Raw genomic sequence first — 18,143 nt, forward strand, 5'->3', positions numbered from 1 at the left:
ATCAATGCAGAAATATTAAAGAGAAAATTAATAATTTATATCAAAAATTCATTTGCAGCTGCACTTCAGTGAATTAATTACTTTTTGTCTTTCTCTTTTTATTCATTCCTCTCTCTTGCTAATGATCAACTTAGAACTAGGAAGAGGAAGAAGTAAGTGGGGTGGGAAGAAGTGGGAGGTGGGAGTCTGGTGCTGCGAGAGCAGAAAACACAAAGGAGCCCGTGCTTTAATGTGGGTGCCCTAAGGGACCTGACAAGTGAAAAGAGATAGGTTAAACTTAATCCCATCTTCTCTACCCCAAAAGCAATAGGAAACCATTTTACCATGTTATAGATTCTACTTAGTATTTTAGAAGAGGGGAAAATTAAAATCCAGCCAGCCAAAGTCCCAAGTTATTAAAAAGATTAATCTGTTGTTTATCACTACATCTTCTATGCAATTCACTTCCCTGTATGCTCATTAAAATAGTATAGCCACACAGACAAAGCGATTGTATAATAATGCTCAAGTGTTAATGGAGCTTGTGTACTGACTTCCAGAAGGGCTGGGGTAGGGGCAGCAATTTTTACATAACACTGGCTTATCACAACTTGCCAGATGACACTAAGGTAACCTTATGGCAGGGTTCAAATTCATAGTCATTTTAGTCATTTTCTAAACTAGAAGGGAAAAATCAGTCAGGGAAATTTTACTTGCCAAATCCCAGACGGAGGCAAAGCAAATAGATCCTTCCCATGTTTAAAGCATTCATGGAACAGGAAGACAGTTCCTATCATGCTATTCCAAGCTACCATTTTAAAGCAAGCAAAAAGATGTACTTCTTAATATACCTTATTCTAAGTAGCCATTTAATGGGAGAAATAACCTTTGTACTAACGAGATTTTGAAAATGAATGTAAAGGCAGACGCTGAGTTTTCTCCAATAATCTTATTGTTCTGGCACAAGATGAGTAACCATTTGAGTACCAAATGACCCCCTCAGGGATAAACAGTTTCCACGGGTGTGAGTGAATGTTCCGGTGTGTGTATCAGCAGAATGGGGCATAAAGTTAAGGGAAAAGTTGGAGAGAGTTCAGTGTTTCATTTTTATCCCAGAGATCAGAGACTAGGAAAGGAAGAGAAGGAAGGACGTTCAGAGAGGGAGAAGGACTTCAAGAGCCAATGTTAATGACATCAGAGGCAAATGCTCTTCTCTTCAGGTCAGTGCAAACTATCACCAGGGGAGCCTATTGAGTCCTCTCTAAGAAGTTGGCCAGCTTGCACTGTAATGTTGTGCCCCAGGCTAGTAGAGTCTTTTGCCACTGCTTTGACGTGACCTCAGGTTATCAGGAGCCCATCAGCTAATTCCAAGTCTGTGGTCTGGAGGTTGGAATGGGACATTACCATCTAAAAAGTGGGTCTTTGCTTGAATTTCTAAAGAATGCCTAACAGATAACCAAGATTATCTATCCTAACAGTCTTGGTAGAAAAGATTTCTCCTCCCAACGTTGAAAACTCTTCAGATCACATGAATGCATAATTACACCAATGTTCATTTATGTAACTGTTTAAAGAGACCTGTCTGAAGAAGACTTGTTCAATGTCATTAAGCCACTTATAACCTCCATGCACTAAATATACTGGTATAATTCCACTGGCAATGGATGTGCACTTATATTTCCATCTTCCCTAGAATTCTTTATTCGAAAATTTATCAAAAAAAAACAACTCATCATATCAGACAATAAGAAACTGAAAATCTGTACCTAAGATATACCTTTACTGTTCCAAACAAATGTAGAATAGCATTTGATAATGTAATTTAAAAAAATGGTCTGTTTGTCTGTTTCATATTTTGCATGTTAAGAGTAGCATTAAATAGAATAATCAACAACTTTCTCCAACATCTCTTGGCAAGTGATTGCACCAGCAGGTGGAAAATTTGGTAGACATTTTTCCTTCCTAATTCCTTCAGCAGGAACATTTAGAAGAGTGTAATGATTGGCTTTAAGGAATCTCGTGCTTATGAAAAACTAACCTGATTCTGCCTTATGCATTCACATTTCATCTCCAGCCAGACTCTTCGCATACCCTGGAAGCTCCTGGAGACTTTTGACTACCTAGTACTGCCCTCATGTGGGCCAAGGGTGTCACTATTACAGGGAACTACCTGCTTTCCGTTCTTGACATTTGCAGAGGGAAGTCAAAATCATGATTTTTAATAGTTTTTAGCGTATACATTGATCTAAAATTTCAATTGAAATAGAACTGCTTTCTAGTTTCTAAAGTAGTCAGAAAAAAATTACTTGGTATGCCTGGAAATAAAGAACAGGGGAGAAGGATAGGAAAATCTAGGCCAATGTTCTCTCTCACCTGGGATTCTTGTTTTCTCCACCCAGAAGGTCAAATCTCAGCTGAATCAGTATGCAGATCACATACACAGCAACCACAGTTCCAGACTAGGGAATGTGCTAATTGGCTCGCCCGCTCGAAGAACCAGGGTACCAGGCGTCTGACACACCACCTCTGAGGGAAGCAGGGCTTAATGCAGGACAACATGTTCTTGCCACTCTGCACTGCCGCCTATCCTTGCTTCTGGCGAGCAGCCTGGCCATATGCAGTGGTGACTGGAACACTTTCGTAATTATTTCCCTCTTTGTAGACTAATCTGTACACTTGAGATGTTAGAATGCAGTCTAATTCAGAAGAAATGAAAATTAAAGCCAGTACCCCTTCAAGCCTGCTTTCCTCATACATTTCTCCTGTAGTGTTCCAAATAGTTCTCTAAATGGTGTGATGCATTCAAAAGGCAGGCCACACACTTAACAGCAGTGGTGTTAACACTCTTTAGATCTGTTCTTGCATTGGGAATATGGTTAAAATTATAGTCCCCTTCCAGACTGCACAGTATAAGAAACAATCCTGTTGGTTGCTGCATATAATTCCCTCCACTATTTGTCTCATGATTCCAACTCACAAACTGTTCAGTTGTTTTCTGAGATTGTATCCGGAAGAGAGGGAGTGCTTTTGAGAAGGAGCATAGAATTTCATGAGAGAATGCTTGCTCAGTTCTCAGAAACCATAATATCCTCGGAGCTCTCTGAATTGGGAGCTGTCTTCCTGAATCATGTGGCATCCGTGGAGCTGATGCAATAGGAATAGGAAGATACCACAGCCACAGTTGTTGATTAACTCTGATAACTTACCCTGCCTAATGACGTGGAGGTCTTTCATGCTTCCACTGCCTAATGGAGCTCATTAGATGTACACTTATTAAATATTCAGATAATTGTGGTAGTCATAATAGTGGTAATGATAGCCCAATGATGACATGATGAAGAAGAAAGCATCCTTGAACTGGAAAGTTTTCATTTTGCCAAAGAAAGTCAAAAGAGCTTAGAGGACTTCCGAGAGCTATGTGCAGAACACAGAAAGATTATTTAGTTGTTTCTTTGCTTTATAATTTTTTTTTTAAATCTAAGAGTAATCATCTTGAAGATTTCCTGGGATTACCTGGCTATGCAAAAATGCAACCAGTTCCCAGACAACATAGATAACTTTCTCTTGATTTGGGTTTGTATTTTAACCTGAAACTAGCAATATAAAACTCTGTCTCAGCATTGTAATTTACGTTCTGCTTCAATTCTTTATTTATGATAGTTAGATTTTAGGTCAAATACCCTTGTGAAGCCAAACACCTTACAATAAAGAGAGACTTCAACCTCAACTAAATAAGAATTTTTTTTTTTCCTAAACAAGTCTGTTGCTGAAAATTTTTTTTTACTAATATTTTTCAACTCTTATGTTTGTCAGAGTCTCCAAGTTTGGGGCAGGATGAGATGTGAAAATGTCAGAAAATTCAAGAAAACTTCTATTTTGTAAGACTCAAAAGGATTTGATAAGAATATGAATTGTCAGTTTTGCTCATCACTCAGTTCTAAAAATCTATACTCAAAACCTTTCATGTCTGTCTTATCCCTCACTAGCATCAAACATAATAAAATCAAAATAAACTTCTGACAAAAATGAGGTTTCAAAATTTTACCATGGGTTTCTTTTCTGTTTGATTCTTTTTGATCAGCACCAGATACACTAGAAACAAACAAGTTCCTTCTGAATCCCATTTTGTCTCAGCAGTACTCCTAGCAGGAAAAAAATAAAAAGCAAAGACAAATATGGAAATGATGCTAAGATATTTCTTCTGTCATCTCTTTTAACAAGTTCATAAAAGCAATACCCGTGTTGGCTTTATGAATTTTCCAAATTGAAAATACGATAGATAATACAATAAGGCTCAGCTTTTGAATTTGTGGTGATCTTTCTCTTGCATTTGGAAATTTTATATCCCTGACAGTTCAGTAGCACTATTTTCTCTTTTCTCTTAAGTCTAATGTAAGTCTAATGGGTTCACTTAAGCTTGTAATGAACAGCTTAGGAGTTTTTACTCTTGGGTTTCAATCCTAGTAGGTGACAATAGCTTGTTTGCATTTGCCTTATATATTGGCTGCTGCATGGTAGTGAAAAGCAATCTTTTGCTGTCTATACAATTATTATGACGCTTCTTCAACACGATGTGCTCACTGACACTAGATTACCTTTTGCAGCCCTAGGCTTGCAACCTGGTGGTATTTGAATGTATTCACTCCAAAGAAACTGTTGGTCTTATGACAGCTTTGCAGTGTGGAATGAGCTGAAAGCAGGCTCAACTGACCCAGTTATAACAACATCCCTGAATCTGAAGATTCTTCTGGCTTCTGATGGTTGCTTTTCTTATATTTGGAAAAGTCCACAACATGGCTAAAAAAAGAGAGAAACATCTTTGACTAAGTCTGCACTAGAGGAACTTGTCAGAGATCTTTTACTATTTTCTTTTTTGTCCTGAGCAAGAGAGTCAAGGATAACAAACCATTAGGAACGTATTTGTGACAGTTGACTATTAACAATTGACTATTCCAGCTAATGTTGATGGAAGAGCAACAATGGTACTTCTAACATTTCTGTTTTGTAGCGGATTGTAGGTGGCAGTCTGATCAAAAGAGATAGCAGAGAAATTGTGTGATCCTACTGTTTTAATAGTAAGACTGTATGTCTATGAGGGGATAACACCGGTTGGCCTAAAGGGGATTATAGACAGTTGCAAAAGTCTCCCACTCTTACCCTTTGTCACTTCTAAAATCCACTGCTAGTTTGGTGACCATTTTGGAAGTTTACTCTTTGATCATTTTTCTATTTCATGATATGTAACATTTAGAGAAAAAAAATATAGGTTCTAGAAGGACTGTTCATTTGAAAGAGAAATAGCCTAAGCAAGTGTGGATCAAAGTAACCTACCTGATGAAAACAAACCAAAGTATTTATTTGTACTAGTGGCTTTTGCTCCAGTTCCCTCCATGAGATCTAAATTAGTTCTATTAAGTCTAATTCCCAAAGAAGCTTTCATTTTCTGGGTCTGTCTGCCAAAATGGATTGCCATTTGTGATGGACCCAGAAAGTAGTAAGCATGTTGAGCAAATTTGCTATAGATATGTCATCTGCTGCTGATATAGGAGAAGGCATATTGCATAAGATTTCTTTGAAAGGAAGAACAAACTAAAAACTAGCTATTGAATTTCTAGCTACATGAATTTCTTGTCAGTGTTGAGGTGCCATGAGGGTGAACATTCTTCCTTACAAAGCCACCCAACAGATAGAAGAGGGAAAAAGAATTCCATCATTCAGAAAAAGAAGTCAAGAGCTGACTCTTGTGCTTTCCCTATGTTTCCTCCAGAGCCCTGTGGTGAATATTCTGTGCTGGTTAATTGTTCCTAATCAACTGAATCAAAGAGAAAGCAAAAATAAGAACAACTCCTTGCTGTATATTTACTATAAGCTCAGTTCTCCTCCAAGATAGAGGACACCAAGATGAATCTTAGAAATGACCTTTTTAGACATTTTCTCCCACCTATTACCCAGTTTTCCCACTTGCTCTTTTTTAAAAGTGCTTTTAAAAATACTTTCCCTGCAAATGTATGCAGCATAATAATCTGATAATAATAGTATAATTAGCATAATCTTTAATATTCACTCTAGTTCAACCTTTACCAAGTTCTAACCATGCTAGAAAATAGATATTGAATGAGTAGAACAGCCCATTTCAGTCACTTTACTTAGAACCACCACCGTGAGTGTGTGATAATACTTTGAAAGCGTGTGCTTTGATCAAGGTCAGAGTTGGGTTTAAAGTCATGACACAGGAACAGACAATGGTAACTTTAGTGATGGGGAGAGAGGAGATGGAGTGGCTAAACTTCATTAATGGTAGATCACTAGGAGAAGACCCCCAAACCCCTGCCCCTGAGGTCTGTAAAGGATACGGAGTTCAGAAGCACTTCCAGAGGACTGTGTTTAGTACAATGATGTACTTAGCCCACTACTTAAACCATTCCAGATGTGTTCTTAAGCTGCCCCTCTTTGTCACTAGCTTGAGTCATACTTTATTCCTTACAATCTAAGAATCCTAATGAGAGGCACTCAAAATATTTTCACATCTGTGAATCACTCAGACTTTTAACCAACCCTCTTCTTTCGAAGAATGATTGGAGGAGATGGAAAAACAAGAAGAAAGTTAGGGAAGATTCTACTATTCTTCTGGGATAGATATGCCCAAATCCATAATTGTAGGCTTTCATCTGCTTATCAGTTGCATGTCATAATGAGCATCAATTTTCTGTGTGTCTGAGGTAAATTGTATAAACTAGGAAGTTTTGAAAAAAACAGGAAGCATAATGAACCTAGGATTAAAACTGAAAGTGATTGGTGCTTCTGAATCATTAATGTCTGTAAGAATATTTGGGGTGAGTGCTCATAATGTAAGTTCTGATTTCTTAGGTGTAAGATGGGCCTGAGACTGCATTCTTAGAGTCTTCCACGTGATGCCATTATGATTGATCATCTGTCAATAACATTTTGAGTAGCAAGGATATAAAAATGAAGGTGCAGCTCGACAACCAGTCTCATTAATTCTTTGTAGGCTGGTGAATAAAAATGACCATTAAAACCAGATCAGGTCACCATTTCTGATCTGTGTGGCTTTGAGCAACTCGTTTAACCCATTTAGCTTCCTCATTTGTAAAATGATGATGATATTTCTCTTGCTCTTCTCCATAAAAATAAAAAATGGTAGATGATGCTGGTGCTGCAGGAGGGCTTGAGGCTCTGGGATCCCTGGAATGGGAAGCCACAATAGCTTCTGTGGAGGCTTCTGTGATGGCATCTGGGACCTAGGTTTCAGCTGGAGAGTTTATGGAGGCAAGGACAAAGAGTGGCTCCCTGTTACCAAGCTGTTCTACCTGGTTAAGGACAGGAAATTGCGTCTTTGGAGATCTGTCTCTTTTCTTTGCTCATCAAGGAATCATTGACTTTTTCCTGGGGGCATCTCTCAAGGACAGAGTTTTGAAGATTGTTTTTCAGTGGCTTAGTTGTGTCCAACTCCTTATGACCCCATGGACTGCAGCACTCCAGGCTTCCCTGTCCTTCACCATCTCCTGGAGTTTGCTCAAACTCATGTCCATTGAGTCGGTGATGCCATTCAGTCATCTCATCCTCTGTTGTCCCCTTCTCCTCCTGCCCTCAATCTTTCCCAGCATTTGAAGACTGTGGCTGTGCAGAAGCAGACCTGTGCTGGCTAGCGAACCAGGTTAAAGGCATTTGTCCCCCCCGGGGATTACAACAGACATATTGCATTAGGTGTCAAGTCCTCTAAGGAGGTAGCCATTGCCATCTGTGGGGCCATCATCCTGGCCAGCTCTCCATTGACCCTGTTGGATGAGGCTCCTGTAGTAACAAGATCAGCAAACCCCATACCGTCCCCTGCAAGGTGACTGCCCGCTGTGGCTGTGTGCTGGTACCTCTCATCCCTGCCCCAGGGGTACTGGCATCATCTCAGGCCCTGTGCCCAAGAAGCTACTGCTGATGGCCGGAATTGACAACTGCTACACTTCTCATGAGGGCTGCACCACCAGCCTGGAAACTTCATTGAAGCCTCTTTTGATGCCATTTCCAAGATCTATAGGCAGTTCACCCCTGACCTTGTTATCAAGTGTTCACCAAGTCTCCATATCAGGAGTTCACTGGCGAACTTTCAGACTTTTCATGCAGATAGCCCAGGCTCTAGCTGGTAGCCACTACCTAGTTTTATGAGAAAAATAAAGTGAATGAAGCCAGAAAAAAAAAAATTATCTTGCAGGATGATTCTGAAAATTAAATGATGTAACATGTAAATTTGATAATAGCTTTTAAGTAAATGACATTTTTTAATCAAAAAGTATTTTGAACAATATGCAATTTCCAATAGTGTCAGAGGGAAAGAAATGCATGTTTTCTGACCTAAAGAGTTTGTAAACCAATAAGAGTAAAATCAAAATGTCTATAAATTGCTAAAATAGAATATACGTCGAATAATAAATGTCATGAGAGAGGTAGAAACAAAATGCTCTGGAGTTGATAGAAGGAAAGGTTAACGGAGGGATGGAAGAATGAGAAAGATGGAGAAATAAGGGACATCTTCAACAAGGAGTTTGCATTTGAACTAAACCTTAAAAGATAAGTAAAAGTTCAGCAGGCAGAGAAGATGAAGAGTGTCATTTAAAGCAGAAGTAACAGCTGTAGACACCATGATATTGTGAAAAACAGTGGCCTTTTAATGACATTTCCAGAATTCCAGTGTGTCTAGAATTAGGTCAGATTGGGAGAAGAGGAGGAAGATGAAGCTGGCGGCACCCAGAAGGGAAAGATCTCATATGCTGTGCTGAGTTCCTGGGACGGACAACACCTCCCTCCTATTACAGATCTCATCACGCATTATCATAATTATGTATTAGCTCAAACATGACTCTGTACCTCAGCTGCAAATGTCTGACCCATAACAAGAACTCAGTGAATTGTTGTTGGCAGAATAAATGTCTAAGTGTTACAGGGAGAGAGTTTCTTGCAGTAGGATTAAAGGCCTTAAATACTATTGCATAGCTAGATCCCATAGTTGCCTATTCTGCTTGTCCTGCGGTGACCCCAGCCTACAGATTTGCTCCAGCATAAATATACTCCTGAGACACCCAGCATTTTTTATTTGGAATGATTGTTACGTTATGTAACAAAACAACCATCCCATTATACGACCCATTGCATGCCTTCCATTTGGCCTCCCTGTGATGATTCAATCTCTGAGTGGCGCTTAAGATGGTAAAGGTTGAGAGACGCTATTATACTCTAAGCAGATTGAGATCATCAGATGAAAACTATGGTGTGTCAGCATTGCATCCACCATGGCTTGTAACACAAAGTTCAGTAATATAGCTTGCAGCTACTAGTTGATTAGAACAGCTTTCTAGGCTAGGACGTCTTAAACACGCAGAAGCGTGGGGTTGCTTCTTTCCCCACAGAAGCAGAGTGGTAGTCTCCAGTGAATGATATGATTTCAATACAGAAGTTTTGCTTACATCTCACTTCGTTTCCATTCCATCTATTGATTTTTTTTTTCAGGATTGTGCACATGTATTGGAATACCTTTATTAAATCCCCCAGGCGTTCCAAGTAAACACAAATAGAATAGAATTAGGAACAACTGTAAGAGAACAATTGTAAGTAGATCTTGCCTTCGTATTATATTAGGAATAGAAACCTTGAATTTATCAGATGGAATCATTTAAGGGCTGGCTCTAGGCAGAATGCGAAAGAAGGCAAAAGCTGATTTTCTACGGAGAGAGGAGAATGCAGAGGTCAAGGGCACGGGCTGGAGGTAAGCTACTTGGATTCCAAACCTTACTTGAAGACTTCCTAGCTTTGTGATTTTGGTTGCATTGTTCAATCTTTTATGCTTCAGGCTCATCCTCTATAAAGCAGAGATTATAATATTAGTTAATCCATAAAGCTATGGAAAGTTAATCCAGGAAATATTGCTTGGAATAATGCTGACACACAGTAAGAGCTTAATAACTATTAGCCATTCTCATAGTCTCCAGGGTCTCTACCTCACTAATTCAGTAACTATCCGCTCATACTTCCAGACTCCCTCATTGCATATTTCTGATGCTCCCCTATATCTTCCTTCTTCTCATGTCCAGCAAGAGTTTGAGTCATTTATGTTTGTGTAATTGTGTCCTCAGAAAATGTTGCCCCAACAGAAACCTTTTTATTTACCTTTTATTTCTTACTGTAGGAAGAAAAGTGCTTTTTTTTTTTTTAATAATTAGGGAATTCACAATGTTACTAATCAAATGGGAGGCCTATTATCCCAGCCCATACCTAAAGCCTCTGAAGTCACAGCAATATACGTTCATTTATGCAACAGATATTTATTGAAGTGTTCTATGTGTCAGAGACTCCTGGATGTTCAGAGAGGGCGAAGATAACAAGGCAGGGGAATGCTCAGTACTTACTGGGGAGCGTGAGAACAGCAGGACGGGGAATTGAACCCAGTCTGCTGTAGGGGAGGAGATGGTGGCAGGAAAGGCTCCTCTTCATCTGTCAATGCAGAATTCCTAGGATTACTTAATGATAGCATCAGTTTCATCTAACTAGTTAGAGGACAAAGTCTTCTTTCTCTTCTGTCTAAAAATCCTGGAACTATATCCCTCCACACTTTTACAGTGCTCAAAGGACAGGGGAGCGGAAATCTAATGTTTCCCTACCTCACATATTGGGGACTTGGGTCACAGGAAGGAAAACTTTCCTTCAGGCATTACTTACACTGTGAAAACAGCATGAGTGCATTCATGCATTCACTTCTCTTCACTGTGCCTCCTGCAAAGTGCTTACTGAACACACACAATCCGTGTCAATAACGTTAGGTAAAATGGAGTTTATATTAATAAAAGACATTGTGTCTCTGTTCATGTGGAAATTAAAGGTTGTTGAAAGATAAGATGTATCCTACAACAGAAATAGTTAAGTAACAATGAAATGAAACATAATTAATTCTCAGTGAATTATTCTATCAGTGATTCTTGATGTTCTGGAACAGATATCAGTTAAGATAGCAAATACTGAAAGTTTCATCTCAAGCGCCATGTCCTACCAGCTGGAAGTAAATAGCTGGAAAACTGTGTAGCCAGTGATTATCTTACTTTGCCAGACTCAGAAAGAAGTAACTTCGAGACTCATCTTCATCATGCCACAGGAATGGGAAGTGTGAGCACTTGCCGCATCTTTGCCATGATGTGCCAGCTATGTGGGCTTCCCAGGTGGTTCAGTGGTAAAGAATTACCTGCCAGTGCAGCAGATGCAAGAGACATGGGTTCAATCCCTGGGTAAGGAAGATCCCCTGGAGTAGGAAATGGCAACCCACTCCAGTATTCTTGCCTGGAAAATTACATGGATTGAGGAACCTGAGGGCTACCAGTCCATAGGGTCACAAAGAGTCAGACAGGACTCAGCATGGCACAACAGCTGTCTCCATAGTAAGCTACATCATAGCAGGATGGTTAAGAAAAGATTCTGCAGTCTAAAAGACCTGACTTCTGCTCTTTGCTAACTCCGTTGTTCAGTCACCCAGTCATCTCCAACTTTTTGCGACCCCATGGACTACAGCACGCCAGGCTAACTCTGTGGCCTTGGGCAATTTATTTAACTTGTCTGAGTCTCAATTTTTTTAAATGGAAAGTGGAGGGTACTGTTGTTTACCGACTCTCCCAGGTCGGTCCCTAGCAAGGGTCTCTCTGGCTGGTGCCATTTGTGCCAATAGGAGACTACATTTGGTTCAGAAGCAAAGGGAACGCTTTATTCTTTAATCAAAGAATGGAGATTTGCAAGGTTGCACTCCAGAGTACATGCTCTCCCTAAAAGACGGTGGCCTGCAGGGCTGCTTTGTTTGGTTTTTGTCCGCAGGGAGAGGGTCAGGTTCTCATGGGTTGTGTGTAGGTGCTCACTACCCGTGGCTTCAGATGCCAGTGCCCAGCATAGCGACTCCGCCTCCATCTTGAATTAAGGTGGCAGGGGCACAGAGTTTCTGCTCATAGACCCCCAAACTGAGATTCTAGGTACAGTTTCAGGAGAAACTCTGGTCTGAACAGGCAGGCGCAAGGCCGCTGCCTGCAGGAACCTATGAGCAAGTGACACCAAATGAAGCATAAAGGAAAAGAGAAAGGTTAGACTTTATTATCCAGATTCTAATTTTATTCCCCAGGAATTGTTAATGGGCTTTGCCAGTGACAAATCCCTCCTCTGTCTTTTGTCCTGCTCCTTATTCCTCCTCTCATCTCCTATAATTACTTCCTGCTAATTTGAGGTGTCATCGTAACCCCGGGTGAATGAATAGAGCTTCTCCCCAGCTGCCTTTACGTCTGTTTGATTGTGACCAGGCCTCACCCCTGACCATTTGTATCCCTGGTGACCACCTTTTGGAGACAAAGGATGCCAAGATATATTTAAGATATATGGTTCAGATATTAGCAAGAGAATTATGGTCACATGTCACATTTTTCCTAAAAATGACAGTGCCTAGATCTTTTGCCTGTAGGCACAAGTGTGCCCTGTTGGTGAGGCTCAATGTCGTGGTTGAATATCCCAGGTCTCCCTTGTGGTGTTTGTTTTTTGTTTTTTTTTTTTTAATTAGTTGGAGGCTAATTACTTCACAACATTTCAGTGGGTTTTGTCATACATTGATATGAATCAGCCATAGATTTACACGTATTCCCCATCCCGATCCCCCCTCCCACCTCCCTCTTCCACCCGATTCCTCTGGGTCTTCCCAGTTTACCAGGCCCGAGCACTTTTCTCATGCATGCCCACCTGGGCTGGTGATCTGTTTCACCGTAGATAGTATACATGCTGTTTCTTTTGAATATCCCACCTCACATTTCCCCAAAGTTCAAAGTTCTGTTTCTTTTTTGGTCTCTTTTTTCTGTTTGCATTATAGGGTTATGTTTGCATCTTTCTAAATTCCATAAATATGTGTTAGTATGCTGTAATGTTCTTTATCTTTCTGGGCTTACTTCCTCTCTGTATAATGGGCTCCAGTTTCATCCTCTCATTAGGATGATTCAAATGAATTCTTTTTAACGGCTGAGTAATATTCCATGGTGTATATGTACCACAGCTTCCTTATCCATTCATCTGCTGATGGGCATCTAGGTTGCTTCCATGTCCTGGCTATTATAAACAGTGCTGCGATGAACATTGGGGTGCACGTGTCTCTTTCAGATCTGGTTTCCTCAGTGTGTATGCCCAGAAGTGGGATTGCTGGGTCATATGGCAGTTCTATTTCCAGTTTTTTAAGAAATCTCCACACTGTTTTCCATAGTGGCTGTACTAGTTTGCATTCCCACCAACAGTGTAAGAGGGTTCCCTTCTCCACACCCTCTCCAGCATTTATTGCTTGTTAGACTTTTGGATAGCAGCCATCCTGACTGGCGTGTAATGGTACCTCATTGTGGTTTTGATTTGCATTTCTCTGATAATGAGTGATGTTGAGCATCTTTTCATGTGTTTGTTAGCCATCTGTATGTCTTCTTTGGAGAAATGTCTGTTTAGTTCTTTGGCCCATTTTTTGATTGGGTCATTTATTTTTCTGGAATTGAGCTGCAGGAGTTGTGTTGCTTTTTGAAAGATAAGAACTTCAGGTCAGAGAGGGGTTCACTAGAGTAGTCAAGGGGTTTATTGCCTCAGGTTGTCTCTCTGGAGGTTGGGGCTTTGGGGCCGTCTTCACTCAAGTGTGATGTCCCCAGAGTGATCCCTGCAGCTTCAGGACTGAGTGTGTGGCAGGCCTAAGGCAGGCCCATTCCGTTTAGGAGTGAGCTGACCTTGAGGGCTGCTGGTTTTCCAGGTTTTCAGATTCACCCAGACTCTGGCCAGAAGAGGTGGAAGGCCTGGTTGGGAGGGTGCTGGCAGCCCTCAGTTACCATTATGGTGTGTGAGATTTCATGGTTTCTCCTTACCTTGAAGGCATACTTGAGTGGTTTCATTTCAGGGGGGCTAAGGTGTCCTGTCTCAGGTTGGGAAATGGGTCTACCATACATGAGTTCAAATGCACTTAGCTTTAACTTACAGCTTGGAGCTAACTGCTGTGAAAGTAGGGCAGTCGGAACCAACTTAGTCCAGTTTTCTTTAGCTTGACTAAGGCTGGTTGTTTCAAAGTCTGATTGGATCTCTCTACTTTCCCTGTCAATTGGGGTCTCCAGGCTGAATGGTAGCTCCATTTTACACCCAGGGCACTCGTTATCATGCCCTTTGTCACTTGAGACAAAACTGCTGGACTATGATGACTTTGTAGAAATCCTGGGAGCCCAAACCTGGGGATTATTTCTTTAGGTAATGTCTTAGCCATTGCAGCCACCATTTCAGTCCTAGCAGGGAATACTTCTGTCCACCTAGAAAAGTAAGTCTACTAGCACCAAGAGATACCTGAAATTGCCCAATACTCTTGGCATGACAGTGAAAATCTGCCAGTCTTCTCTAGCATGTGACCCTCTGGTTGCATAGGTCTTACCTGGGGGCTTCTGAGGCGGGGGTCTGGTGTTGGGGTTGTTCATAATACAGATGAGGCCTGTCTCATGTAACCAACTGACTATGCTTTTCATGCGAGAAGTTACCATGACCTCAACTAACCAATTACCTAGGACTTCCCTCTTATAGTGAGTTCCTTGATAAGCCTCCCTGAAGGCTTGACAAGCTGCAGTTTGAGGAAAGAAGTATCGCCCATGTTCATTAACGAGCCACACATGGCCTCCTAGATAGATGTCTACTGAAGCTCCATCTTCACGCTTTGTCTAATTCTTCCTCTGTGTAGATGGGAGAACGATTGGATGGATCTGTCTTTAAGGCATGAGGGATAGTTGCCAAGTTACTAGTTCTGGGGCTACCCTTTCAGGAGTTGCGTCTGCCTCATTATTTCCCTCTGTCACCTCTGCATCCTCTTTTTGGTGACCCTGATGGTGAATCGCTGCTACTTTTTTGGAAGCTATACTGCTTTGAAGAGCTTTAATATGCTTAAACCATGTTTTACTTGTTTATTCTCTGCAGTAAGCATACTGCTTTCCTTCTAAATAGTCTCGTGTATGTGTAGGATGGTATGTATAAGCATACCAAGAATCTATGTAAATATTAAAGATTCTCCCTGGCCTGATTCCAGGGCTCAGGTGTGGGCTCTCAACTCCACCTTTTGTGCAAAAGTTCCCGGGGTAGACTTCTTGCTTCTGTGACTTGACTCTGGAAGGTCACTACATATTGCTCCATTTTTTCTTTTTTTTTTTTGCTCTCTCATAAAGCTGCTTCCATCTGTGAACCATTGCTCTTAGGTGTTTGGGAGAGGCTCACTTCCCAGGTTAGGATGACAGGAATAGATCGTGTCAATGATTTCTATACAGTGATGCTCCAGGGGTCCTGTTTCTGTGGGTAGCAGGGTGAGAGGATTTAGTGGGTGACAGGGTTATGGTTGTCCCTGGGTTGTCTAAAAGCATAGACTGAACTTGAACCAAACTTCTGGAGTATAGCCATTGTGTTCCCTTAGAGCTTCAGTGAAGCCTGAACCTGATGTGGGGGCCATATAGTGATTGGCTGACCAAGCATTAACTTTTCAATCTTCTTAAGCAGAGTTAAGTAGCTGCTACTGCCCATAGGCAAGGAAGTCATCCCTTAGCAGTTAGATATAACTGGAGAAATAGGCACCCACTCCAGTAAGGGGTCCCAGTTTTTGAGCTAATACCCTAAGGGCAGTTCCCCTTCTGTCATGAATATATAGGTCAAAAAATTTAGCTAAATCTAGGAGAACCAAACAGGGGCATAAAGTAGTTGGTTGATCAATTCTTGAATGAATCCTTTGTATTTTCAATTCTATAAAGGGATTATTATCTTTTCCTTTGACTTTTCATATAGAGGCTTACCTATTAGACCATAGATAGAGACCCAGATGCCGCAAAATCTGGCTATCCCCAAGGAACCCTTAAACTGTCTTACAGCTTTAGGAGGGCAGAGCTACAAACAGTCTTCTTTCCTGGGACAGGCTTTTCTGACCTGTGAGAATGAAGCATTGTCTTGGACACCTTTTATCCTGTATTGACTAGGTTGTTCAGGGTGGTTAGCAATTTTTTTCAGAGATCTCTGTAAGTTAGAACTGGCAATCAGGATGTTGTCTATATTCTGGATTCTCTTCTCCAAATCCTTTAGGTCTTTAGCAAAAGTTTCCCCAAAGATGGTGGGGGAATTTTTGAACCCTCGGAGCAGCAGTATTTTTCATTTTTTATTTATTTAGCTGTGGAGGTCTTAGTTGAGACATGCAGGATCTAGTTCCCTGAGCAGGGATCAAACCCAAGTCCCCTGGATTAGGAACGCAGAGTCTTAACCACTAGGTCACCAAGGAAATCCCTGTATTGTTGTTTTTGTCATGTGTTTGGGTGTTGCCACTCAAAAGCAAAACTTTCCTGTGACTCTGGTTTCTAATAAAGAAAATCAGGTCCTGGTGGACAGTAAAGTAGCCAGCAGAGTGTAGGGATTAGATACTACTGGGTATATATCCTCAGTGGTTTCATTGACTGCCTAGAGCTCCATACCATCTAGTATTCCCCATTGGGTTTTCTTAACAGGAAGAATGGGGATGTTACAGACTGACTGACATGGTCTAAGTCCCTGGTCAATTAGGTCTTGTATAACAGGGTGGTGCCCAATAAGGCCTCTCAGTGGAGAGGGTACTGCTTTCCTTTGGGTCATGTGTGTCCAGGTTTAGATGGGCTAACACAGGCCTGGTGCCTGCAGCTCATTCTACCTGTTCTTGGGCCCAGACCTTGGGATTTATCCCAGAGAGATTGACTTGCTCTGTCTGGGAGCTTTGTCCTCGGACATTAGCATTGTTGTACTGTGCCCTTTGTCTAAGGGGACGCCAGTCTCTAATTAGTCTCCCATTAAGTGAATAGTAGCCCCTGATTTATCTCTTCCTGGCAGGGATATAGGACCTTGGGGGGCATATAAGAATGTGTTTGTCCAGTTTACATTCTGATGACTCTATGAATGCCTGTTCTTGGGATTTCCCTGATAGCCCCATAATTTTACAACCCCTGTGACTGAGTTTGCCTGATTTAGTATGCATAATGGAATAAATGGCACTGGTGTCAACTAAGAATTTGACAGGCTTTACTCCTGTGTTCAATGTCAGCTGAGGCTCTTTAGGGATCAATTGGAGTTCCAGGTTAGGAGCCCTTGGCCCCTTCATTCTACATCTGGACCATCTACCTTGAAGAGCGGTGGCCAGGATTTGCCATTTCTGTCCCCTTTGAGGGTGGCAAAAACATTCTCTCTTCCAGGTCCTCCTTGTTTACAGATGGTGCCCTGTTTGGGTTCCAGTTTCTGTGGCTTGCTAGCCCTTGGTGGAGACTGGGGGTCACTCACTGGAATCGAGTCCCAGTAGGTGGTTAGTCCAGATTCCCGTGCCAACCAGTTGACATTGGAGGGCAACTGGTATGTGAGCTGGTCTCCAGACTTTTCATCTTCTGACTTTTCTTTCTGTATATCTTCATTATTAAACACCTGGTAGGCAAGACCCTGATGCTGGGAGGGATTGGGGACAGGAGGAGAAGGGGACGAGAGAGGATGAGATGGCTGGATGGCATCACTGACTCAGTGGACATGAGTTTGAGTAAACTCTGGGAGTTGGTGATGGACAGGGAGGCCTGGCGTGCTGAGATTCATGGGTTCGCAAAGAGTTGGACATGACTGAGCAACTGAACTGAACTGAACTGAGGCAGCCTTGGCTAGGCAAGAAGTAGGGGTTATCTGGTTCTATTCCCAATTTCTGAAGTTTATGCCTAATGTCAGGGGCAGTTTGTTAAATAAAATATGATCTCAGGATTGCATTCCCTTGCAAGGACTCAGGGTCAGTGGAAGTATAGATTCAGAGGCATTCCCCAAGGCACTCTAGGAATGCCGAAGGGTTTCTGTTGGCTCCTGATTGATTTCCTTTATCTTATTCCAGTGGACAAGTTTCTCTCCTGCTGTCTGGATTCTTTTTAGGATCTCAGGATCATACTTTTATAGTGCATCTTTCACCCCCTTTCTCCATTGTCTCAGTGGTCCCAGTTAGGTTTATTATCTGGGACCTCTTGATTCCTCAGTCTGAAAATATTATGACCTGCATTGTTTCTGTTCTCTGTGTCTGCTTCATCTCATGCTTTTGAAAATACCATAGGGTTTTCTTTCTTTCTTAG

General features: G+C 41.4%; 1 pseudogene; it reads left to right on the forward strand.

Annotated features, from left to right (window-relative positions):
* The first annotated feature begins 7,134 nt into the window (after window positions 1-7,134).
* Window positions 7,135-8,119, forward strand: LOC122454919 (annotated as a pseudogene).
* The last annotated feature ends 10,024 nt before the right edge of the window (window positions 8,120-18,143 follow it).

The sequence above is a fragment of the Cervus canadensis genome, chromosome 17 (assembly GCF_019320065.1).
Source record: "Cervus canadensis isolate Bull #8, Minnesota chromosome 17, ASM1932006v1, whole genome shotgun sequence".
Taxonomy (NCBI): Eukaryota; Metazoa; Chordata; class Mammalia; order Artiodactyla; family Cervidae; genus Cervus; species Cervus canadensis.